Source organism: Tachyglossus aculeatus, chromosome X2 (assembly GCF_015852505.1).
Source record: "Tachyglossus aculeatus isolate mTacAcu1 chromosome X2, mTacAcu1.pri, whole genome shotgun sequence".
Lineage (NCBI taxonomy): Eukaryota > Metazoa > Chordata > Mammalia > Monotremata > Tachyglossidae > Tachyglossus > Tachyglossus aculeatus.
The window spans coordinates 24,109,783-24,121,025 of record NC_052100.1 but is presented as its reverse complement, the minus strand read 5'-3'; the positions used below and the strand labels follow the sequence as shown (position 1 = coordinate 24,121,025).

Below are 11,243 nucleotides of genomic sequence, written 5' to 3'. Positions count from 1 at the left end.
GAAGGTCGAAGAGAGATATTGTCTATGAGGGGCTTTCTAGTAGTCTGGAGGTATCCTTGCAGTAGTTTGCAATACGGTATTAATATTTGCATTAACATGACAGGCCAAAGTAAGCCCTGGGCACTCTGACCTACTTGTAGGACTAGAATATTTTGTAGCCAGAGGCAACTGGAATTGTCTAACAATGATTAGAGTAAAGCATAAACAGTTACTTGCTAAACTGTGTTCTATGGTTCCACTACCAGAACGGTTGCAGAGGGAGGTTTGGCATTCTACGAGAGATGCGTTCATGGAGTCACTGTGGGTTGGAGATGACTCGACAGCATAAGTCAAGACAAGACAAACTGTGTTCTAACCTGTTTTGTGGCAATCACTGTGGCAAAACCAACAGCCATCATGCCCTCTCCTACTTTCAGTTTTCTAGACATTAACAATTGTACTATTTTTACCTTCCTCAAGAAGCTGTTAAGGCAGCAGCAGAACTGGAAAAGACAGGTTTGAAGGTGCAGATTTTAAAAACATTTTTAAATGCTCAATGTAAGCCTGAAAGAGGTGGGAAAGGAGCAAGGTGTACTTGTTAAAATTGCATTATAACCTAACAATATTGTGTTATTGTTCTAATAAAATGAATATTGGCAATGAAACACGGTGAAGTTTAAGTTTTATTTTGGGGAAAGATTACTCTGATTTTTCATTTTGCATGTTTGCCAGAGATGTTCATTACAATTTTTTGACCACGTTCTACCTTTCTTCGATTCAAGGCTTATTGCACGCCACTGAAATCAAAGGGCAGTGATGCGAGGTTAAAATCCAGCTGCACATTTATCGAGTTTTATTTGGAATTTTGAATTGCTATTGAGAGGAAATGGTTTAATAAATTCAACCAACCACAAGATGAACTTTTCCCTGCTTGTTCAAAAGGAGAAATTTGCAAAGGAGCAGGAACGAAGGAATGAACCACATGCCATCAGTGATCTGTCGTAACATTCGACTACAATTCATTCCTCCCCGACACTTCTTCCATCACTCTTTTGTTGCCTCCATGCTCCATTTCAAAACAGAGAGCCTCTAAAGTGAGCTGATAACTCCCTAGAGCAAGTATATGTCAGGGAGGAAAAACGGTGAAATTGTACACTTTAATTACTATTTAGCATGAAGTACAAGAAAATCTTCAGAAGGAATATCAAGGCATGTTGGCAGACAACTGAAAATATTTTACGGCTACCAGGACCAGTTGAGTCTTGCTGCATTATTATGTTTTACTTGTTTGTAGGACTCTGGACTCTTCCAAGTGACTGCAACCTGAGCCAGTTTGCACACATTTTCTTTCCCTACACAGAACAAGCACACGACAGACACACTTCCCCAGCCCATACCACTTCCTGAGGTAGAGGAACTGAGGAAGTGAAACTTCAGCAGTGGGTTCCGTTTTAATTGGTCACGATCACACAATCCGAACAGGAAAGAATCTGGAATCCATTAGGTATTTTCCTCTCACATCAAAAGTCAGAAAAAGTCATTTGCTTTTGTGGCCACTCGCACTATTTTTTTTTCCAGTTTGGAAGCTGTCTCAAAGAATTGTGCCTGGACAGCATCTTATAAAGTCAATTACAGTGGGGAAATGACAAGACGTATATATGAGGTGGGGTAACGGGAGAGTGAGGGGGTTGGAGGAGGAGGGGAAGGAGGGAAGAGAGGGAGAGAAATCTCAATTATGTGGTTTCATAAAACTGTCTGCCACAGGCTACCTTGGGCAATCCATTTTAAACAAGCCGGACAGCTTTCTCTCAGATTAGTGGAAGTCCTTTATGCATCTGAATTTTATCTCAATCCCAAGAAGCATGAATTCAATGTAAAGATGTAGGGGCTGAGGCAAATAGTTATATGACTGGTCCATAGTCTGTCACTCATTAATGGAGCTGATAATTCAAGTCTCTTCATTTTTGTTCCATGCTCATAATCACTCCATAAAGCTGCCTTTCTTCTGTAACTTTATTAGCTGTATCACACTGTTCAAAGCAGTTCACTTGCTGACCACCGTGAAACCTGGTTTTCCTCATTATTCATCTTTCAAGCTTCAATACTGTAGAATTCTCCAATATTGTTTAGGGATCATTTTCAGTACACCTTGAGACAGAAAGACAAACCATATGGAGATTCCTCCGGCGGTATCTCACCATCATCATCTACTGTCTGAAAACATTGTGTTGTTATACAACATTTAATGTCACCAACATTTTTCTCATATTTTCCACATTTGTTTTATGTGGAGCAGCTTGGCCTAGTGGGGAGAGCATGGGTCCAGGAGTGAGTGGCCTGGGTTATAATTCCAGCTCTGCTACTTCCCTACTGCTTGACCTGGGGTAAATTGCTTACCTGTTCTGTGCCTCAGACACCTCATCTGTAAATCATGGGGATTTTCTTCCACCTGCTTAAACTGTGAGCTCCAAGTGGGACAGAGACTGTGTCCAACCTGATTTTGTTGCAGTACTTTAGTATGATGTGTAGTACAGAGAACTGTTTTATACTTTTATAATTATTATTTTTACCATTATTATGATTTGGATGTATATTTAAATACTTGATGCATTTAATTGATCCTTATATAATCACATGAATCCTCCCAAGAGTCAAGTGATCATTTGAAGGTTTTACCTTTTTTTGAATGAACTGCAGAATGCTGAACCATTTCAGGTTATGCACTTCTGTAACCACTTCATTGCTATCTGGAAAGTTGCTGTTAAACACTTCTGCCTAACTAAAGGGCAGAGCTGATTTTTAAAAACGATAAAAGCCTCCATTCTTTTAGCTACATGCATTCATTCATTCATCCAATCGTATTTATTGAGCACTTACTGTGTTCAGAGCCCTGTATTAAGCACTTGGAAAGTACAATTCGGCAACTGATAGAGACAATCCATATGAACAATGGGCTCACAGTCTAGAATGTATTTTCAAATTTCAGGCTGCTGCCTTGGACACATCAAACTATTAATCCATTACTTAGTAGTCAGAATGCAACAATGTCAGGAGCCTAAAGGTTAAAATCCCTTCAAAACTGTAAGCAAATTGTGATCAATCAATCAGTCAATCGTATTTATTGAGTGCTTACTGTGTGCAAAGCACTGTACTAAGCGCTTGGAAAGTACAATTTGGCAACAGATAGAGACAATCCCTACCCAACAACGGGTGATAAAATTCAAATCCCAGGCTTTTGTCGTCGTGTTCTGTTTCACTACCTTCTGTACGAAACCCATTTCTTGGAACCTGGTACTAATTGAATAACGTATTAAAAAAAAAGGAAAAGAGAAAAAGAAAATTGAGTGGATGGATGGGTAGGAGGAAGGTGGGGTGGAGGGACTTTGTTGGGGAGGAAAGTAGAATGCCTAAATCTCTTCTGTCAAATCATTTAAAGTCCTCTCCAGTCTAGGGTGAAACTGCTGTAACCAAGATCCAGGATGTCTACAGTGTGTAAGCGATTTATCTTTATCTTAGAAGCCCTTTATCTTAGATGCTTAGGAAACTGATTTGGAATAGAAACTACACTTCTTGGAAGCCCTAAATCATAGACTGCATCCATACCAACAACTAAAAAACCTGACTGGTAAGAGTGGTGAGAGTCAAAAATATGAGTTTATGCAGACAGGTATTCCCTCATTACTGAGGAAAATGAAACAGATTCTCACTGATCTGCTGGAAATTGAAATTGAGGGTGTTTGTCATTTTGTTCAGAATCTGTTCGATATAAGAGTGATCTGGTAGAAAGAGCACAGAACAAGGAACCAAGTTCATGCCTCAGGCTTGAATCCCAACTCTGCCATTTGCCTGTTGTGTGACCTTGTACTTCCCAAGCTGGCAACATATAGATATGGTCCCTACCCAACAGTGGGCTCACAGTCTAGAAGAGTGGGCTCACTCTGTGCCTCAGTTTCCTCATTTGTGAAATGGGATAAAATACCCTTTTTCCCTCCCCCTTAGATTGTGGACCTTGTTGGGGGTGGGGACTGGATTCTACCCTACCCTAGGGCTTGGCACATAGTAAGCACTTAACAGATTCCATGATCATTACAATCCTTCTGCAATAATGAGGCCAAAGGACAAGTAATCAGATTAAAAATGTATCTTTTTTAACCTGGCTCCAACACCCCATAGACCGGCTAAACTTTAGCCTACCACTCAGTTCCGAAATGGAAGAAAAGAGCATATTTAAAATTAGGTCGGGACAGGTTAGAAAGCTTCAAGGTATAGTTGTTAAATATAATTCTGAAAGCAGCTGGAGTTACTTTAGGATGCTCAGTAAGACAGAACTGAAGACAAGAAACTGACTCAACTGTAAGCTCGTTGTGGGCAGGGAATGTAACTGTTTATTGTTATACTGTACTCTCCCAAGTGCTTAGAACAGTGCTCTGTATACAGTAAGTGCTCAGTAAATATGATTGAATGGCACATGAGAAGATTTAGGGTAGCATCTAAATATAAATTATTTATTCATGTTTTGTCTGTCTCCCCTTCTAGACTGCAAGCTTGATAGGCAGGGACTGTGTCTACCAACTGTGTGGTATTGTACTTTCCCAAGTACCTAGGGCAGTGCTCTGCACACGGAAAGTGCTCAATAAATAGCACTGATGGATTGAGAGCATCGCCGCCCGCTGGGTGAGATACTCTGAGCCATCGTGGGAGCGGAGGCATAAAGCAACATATTATGACACCATCAAATCAGACAATGAGTCCAATTTTCCCAACTACTCCCCAATAGTCAATTAGTCAAGGTGGGAGGCACATTAACTCTTTCAGGCCATTGCATCATTTCACTAAGTGATGCCTGAGGGATCTAAAATAATTAATACCCCATCCAATGGGTTTAATTTACTATCAAGAGTAATTTGGGCCCTGGAAGAAGTGATCTCAATAATTAGTAAATGTGTTGGTTAAAGTCCAGGTGGTGGGGGAAGCCATGCAGAGCTCTTTCATTCAACCTTAAGCTAATTTCAGACTTTAAATGGAAACGGCAAAGCTCAGTGGGGAAAATTCATTGGAATTTAGGTGTTCCAAGTTCTGCTGTTCGCTTGTTCAGAGAGCAGGGGCAATAGCGGTAGTGGTGATGGTGGTAGGAGTAGAAGAAATAATAGAAGTAGTAATAGTATTTATTAACCACCCACTGCATTCAATACACTGTAGCATATTACACTTACACTCTAATGTGGGGGGGGGGGGGGGGGACAGATATAAAACTATTTAGAGAAGAGTCAGTTTGCTCCCTGACCCCCAATGCCACTTTATTCCCATCCCACCCCCTCCAATTCTCCCTTTCTCTTCCTTTGAAACTCATGTCACCCTTCTCTACCAAGCACTACCATTACTAGCTGCTGAAATACACACTGCCCCTCACCTCCAATTTCCAAACAATGTTGTTGTCCTTTTCACGTTTTTCTCTCCTTCCCTTATTCGTACTTATCCACTCTCTTCTTCCACCACACCTCAGATCATATTCTTCATTTTTCTCAAACTAACCTACTCACTGGCCTCGTTCTCATCTCTTCCACCGTCGACCACTTGCTCAAACTCCCTGCCTGGCATTCCCTCCCTAATAATAATAGTAACAACAATATCGGTATTTGTTAGGCACTTACTATGGGTCAAGCACTGTTCTAAGAGCTGGGGTAGATACAAGACAATTGGGCTGGACACAGTCCTGGTCCCACAGGGGCCTCACAATCTTAGTGCAAGTGCACAATGAGTAAAGAGAGTGAAATTTTCAGGGAAAAGAAGGTTGTTTCACAGGACATATAACATTGTAAAAAAAGTGGTTTTGTAATGCACAAACTGGCATGTTGAAGATTGGTTCCTCTTGATTTATTAGGCTTGCTTTCTCAATGTATTCTTGTCATAACAATCAACCCAAGCCTACACTTAAGAAACACCATCACTGCCTTTTCTAATAGCATCACAGGAGTTGTATAGTAACACTTCTAGAAGTATAATAAGCTGTTCTGGCTTCCCAGTATTAGGGCATTTAAAGACTTGAAATACATTCTCAGTCTTTCTGTATAGTCTCCTAAAAACATCAGAGTTTTAACTGATCTTATAGGCTATAACTATGAATCATTTCATAAAATCTTCCATCTATATAATTCTTTTTTCTATTCCATTTTTTAATAGACACAATCAATTAATCAATCAATGCTAAGCAGCGTGGCTCAGTGGAAAGAGCACAGGCTTGGGAGTCAGAGGTCATGAGTTCTAATCCCGACTCCGCCACTTGTCAGCTGGGTGACTTTGGGCAAGTCACTTCACTTCTCTGTGCCTCAGTTCCCTCATCTGTAAAATGGGGTTAAAGACTGTGAGCCCCACGTGGGACAACCTTGATTACCATGTATCCCCCCAGCGCTTAGAACAGGGCTTGGCACACAGTAAGTGCTTAACAAATACCAACATTATTATTATTATTATTATTATTATTATTATCATTATGGTATTTGTTAAGTGCTTACTAGAACTGAGATGGATATAAGCAAATCGAGTTGGGCACAGTCCCTGTCCCATGTGGGAATCATAGTCTCAATCCCAATTTTACAGATGAAGTAACTGAGGTAGAGAGAAGTGAAGTGACTTGCCCAAGGTTACACCGCAGACAAGTGGTGGAGCCGGGATTAGAACCCACAGCCTTCTGACTCCCAGGCCTGCTCCCTATCCTCTACACCATGATGCTATTTATTGAGTGCTCATTGTGTGCAGGGTATTGTACGAAGTGCATGGGAGAGAACAATAGGTTTAATAGGCATGATCTCTTCTCTCAAGGACCTTAAAAGCAATTCCATTTTTTTAGTTAACCAAGATGAACTTGCCTACTTAGATTCTGGTTTGAAGTTTTAGTCACCATAAATGTAAGAGTTGTTTTACTCTAATTGCTGTGGTTGTAACAAGATTGAGATTTATTTTTGATTCTTGATGGTTATTTTGACATAATCTTCAATTATCGTCAGTAATTCTATACTGTTGCTGTTACTGTTTGTTTTTTTGTTTTAATGATTGTGTCCATTGTTAGGTTGTAAACCCTGGGGCCTTAGGAACTGTCTGAACAACATGAATGAGTTTTTTAAATACTTAAGTTCAGGCAAAACCTACTTCACCAAGAATGATGCTCCTTAATTTTTAAACCCATGATCATTTTAAAGAAAAAATAGCTATATGCTCCTAATTCCTCCATTCTGAATAAATAGGAATATTTCTAAGCATTACTTAATTTGCAAAAACACTTTTTGAGCCTTCCTTATAGAACTTTTTAAGCCACTCTTCCTAGAAAGAAGAAAGTTGCATGTTGCCACGAGCAAAGCAATTTCAGTACCAAAAGCTAAATAGGAAGAAGAACAACAATAATGGCACTTGCTAAGTGCTTATTATAAACACAGTATTTGTACTAAACCCAGCACAGAGGCAAGATGATCAGGTTGGACTCAGTCCCTTTCCCACATGGAATTCACAGTCTAAGTTGGATGTTGAACAGATATTTAATCCCCATTTTAAGGATGAGATAATTGAGACTCAGAGAAGTTTAATGATATTCCCCAGGTCACACAGCAGGCAAGTGGCAGAGACAGGATTGGAACCCAGGTCCTCTGACTCCCAAGCCAGTACTTCCATTAGGCCACACTTTTAAAGTCCACCTCCCTCACAGAATTGTTCCCAGTGCCAGGAAAATAAGATGTTTCCGCCCTAGATATCATGTCTGAGCATTTGCTGAAGCTCATTAGAAGCTTCATTAGAGAAGCAGCATAGCTCAGTGGAAAGAGCCCGGGCTTGGGAGTCAGAGGTCATGGGTTCGAATCCAGGCTCTGCCACTTGTCAGCTGTGTGATTTTGGGCAAGTCACTTTACTTCTCTGTGCCTCAGTTACCTCATCTGTAAAATGGGAATTAAGACTGTAAGTCCCACATGGGACAACCTGATCACCTTATATCCTCCCCAGCACTTAGTACAGTGCTTTGCAGATAGTATGTGCTTAATAAACGCCATCATTATTATTATACTTTTCCCCCAATTATTGTGCGTTTTGTAAATTATCTGCATTTGGTGCTTTGCAGAAACTTGGGTGTCTGCAGTTCCTTTCCTATGTTTAGGAAATACCATCATTATTATTATGTTTAGGACATTAATGCCACCTAGTTTTAAACGGATAATCCTAGCTTGAAGGTACTGTGTCCTTTCCCTTTGATTGGAATGATCACAAGGTCACACAGCAGACAAGTGGCAGAGCTAGGATTAGAACCCATTATCCTCTGATTCCCAACTATGTGCTCTTACCAATAGGCCACGCTACTTCTCAAAGACCACGTTTACTAATCTGATCACCATGGAAGCAAAAAAAAAAATTCTAACTGATCATGCATTCAACATCCATAACTTGCATATTGTGTTTGCATGATCATTTTAAATTCTGTACTAGAATCCCATTTTGCAATGATATAGCTTCTGTTTCATGGTATTTAAAAATAACTTAACTAAAACAACTCTTTTAGACTGTGAGCCCACTGTTGGGTAGGGACTGTCTCTATATGTTACCAACTTGTACTTCCCAAGCGCTTAGTACAGTGCTCTGCACACAGTAAGCGCTCAATAAATAGGATTGATTGATTGATTGATTAAAGGTGGGAGTGATGATTACAATTCACATATGTTTTCAATTGCTAGCTCAAAACTAATTTAAATCATTGGTCCCTGCATTGTTGAATGAAAATAGCCCCACTTTTGCCAACTTTCTTTCACTCTATTAAGCCTAATAGTGGAATAACCAGTTCCATTTAGCTTAGAAAAACACTTAACTACTTTAAAATGTTGTAACTACAGGAGGCTCAAACAACTCCCCACAGTAAGCTAGTAGAAATTCTACTGATATGACAAAGAAAGAGAGGCAGAACAAGAAATAACTGTCTTTGAATTTGAAAGTGATGTTCCTGATTGGGTGTCACTAAAATCAAATAATAATAATAATAATTGTTAAGCATTGACTATGTGTCAAACACTGTACCAGTACTGGGGCAGTTACGAGATAATCAGGTCCCACTTGGAGCTAATAGTCAGTCTTCTATCTCCCCCAAGAAGGCTTCTCTGACTAATGTCACTTCCCTCCGCCCTATTCTCCTTCCCTCCTGCACTGCTAGTGCATTTGGGACGGTACCCCCTGGTTTTGAAATTTCTGCTAGTGGTGCATGAAATTCACACTTTCTGATTTTCTCTGAGTGAAATGGGCAATTAATAATTAATAATTACAAACGGCATGGCCAAGTGGTAAGAGCACGGGCCTGGGAGCCAGAGGACCACGGTTCTAATCCGACTCCGCCGACTGCTCTGCCAATTACCTGCTGCGTGACCTTGGGCAAGTCACTTTACTTCTCTTTGCCTCAGTTTCCCCAAATGTAAAATGAGGGATTAAATACCTTTTCTCCCCCCTACTTGGACTGTAAACCCCACGAGGGACAGGGACAATGTCCAACCTAATTAACTTTTACCTACCCCAGCTCTTAAAACAGTGCTTGCAAATAGTAAGCACTTAACAAATACCACAAAAAATATATTTCATTGTCATATTTGTTAAGCACTTACTATGTGCCAAGCACTGAATGAAGCCCTCAGGTAGATCCAGGATAATAAGGTCTGGAAAAGTCCCTGTCCCACAATAACTTCACAGTCTATGTAGGAGGGAGAACAAGGACAGGACAGGTTTGCTTTTGCTCTTTCTATCACTCCTCTACTTCCTTCATGACCAAATACTCCTGAAGGTTTGTCTCATGTTTATATGTGTTCTAAAGACAGTCTGTAGCATGTCTCCATCTGAGTCTCATGAATAATGTATTAATCATTAGCACCTATTGAGTTCTGTGTGCAGAGCACTGTACTAAATACTTGGGAGAGTACAATATAGCAGAGTTGTAAGATCTGTGTGTTAGTGGGGAAAAAGATAGAGGTTAAGATATTTCCTGCCCCTAATGGCCTGAACTGGACTCTAGACCCTTCCTCCCTTCCTACCTCCCTGCTCTGCTGACAAGTTCCATTTAAGGGGTGGACTTATTAAGGGGTACACTTTTTAAGGGGTGGACTTCTGGTGTATCCTATGTTGAACCCACCCTCCTCAGAGAGTGGATCTTTAAGATGCCTGGAATCGTGACATTGTGGGGAGAGATTTCAAGGCCAAACATGGCCTAAACTAGAACCCAGCCCTAGCTACTTTGTGCCTGGTGGGTTTCATGAAGGAGATCATCATGGCTGTGAAATTATTTAAGTAGTTACTACGTGCCAAGCAGAGCACTAAGGCCAGAGTAGATAGAATGTAATTGGATCAGACACAGGCCCTGTCCCACATGGGACTTACATTCTAAGAAGAGAGTAAGGAGGGGTTCAACTCCCCATTTTACAGATGAGGAAACTGAGGCACAGAGAAGTGAAGTGACTTGCCCAAGATCACACAGCAAGGAAGCAGTAGAGCCAGACTGCGGTAGCCTGTGGTTTTAAGGAGCTGGGCCAAGTTGAGATGGGATGAGGGAGAAAGCGGTTCAATCAGAGCTATTGACTTTCTCCCACACTGGTATCATGGCCTGAGAAATTGCAAGACCTGGCTCTCTTCACCTTCCTCGTCTCCTAAATCTGCCTCCCACATTTTTGCCCATGGAGAGCAAATCGTTTGAGCCCAAATCCTGCAGTAGAGGGGGAGAATCAGTCAATCAATGTATTTATTTAGTGCTTACTGTGTACTAAGCACTTGGGAGTGTGCAATTCAACAAAGTTGGGAGACGGATCCCTTCCCACAAGGAACTTACCAAAGCAGTTCCTTCACTTCCCTCAGATCAGCTTGACTTGCTTTGCTTCTCAGATCTATTGCATACAGGAGGATATTGCACCATCACTCTCAACGGATGGTCTGAGAGACGCAGTATTAAATTCTAAGCGTTATCCCCGGCTTTAAGGAACTTATGGTCTGCAGAAAGGAGGAAACCAATCAGGAAGTTGTTGGCTTTCCTTCCCCTCAACCATTTACTTTCCCTCTCCTGCCTCTCTCCATCACTCTCCAACCACCATCATCCCTCAACCCTCGATGCCAAGCTATGAGGAAGAGGAACCGTAGCTCCAAAATGGCCTAAGAAAGAGCAGTTAAGTTCGGAGGGAGGGAATATGCTCTCTTTTCCCCATTCTATTAGAAGAGGCACTGCGTGTGTTTCCATTTTTGCCTCGCATTCAACACATTATAATGAA

The 11,243-nt window shown here is 41.0% G+C and overlaps 1 long non-coding RNA gene across 1 annotated transcript; it reads right to left on the bottom strand.

Moving 5' to 3' along the window:
- Nucleotides 1-649: 649 nt before the first annotated feature.
- Nucleotides 650-10,914, bottom strand: LOC119949572. Its single transcript, XR_005457230.1, has 3 exons — nt 10,811-10,914; nt 3,180-3,267; nt 650-2,127 (listed from the first exon to the last, which is right to left on the bottom strand). It is a non-coding gene; the product is annotated as an uncharacterized LOC119949572 (long non-coding RNA).
- Between the last annotated feature and the right edge of the window lie 329 nt (nt 10,915-11,243).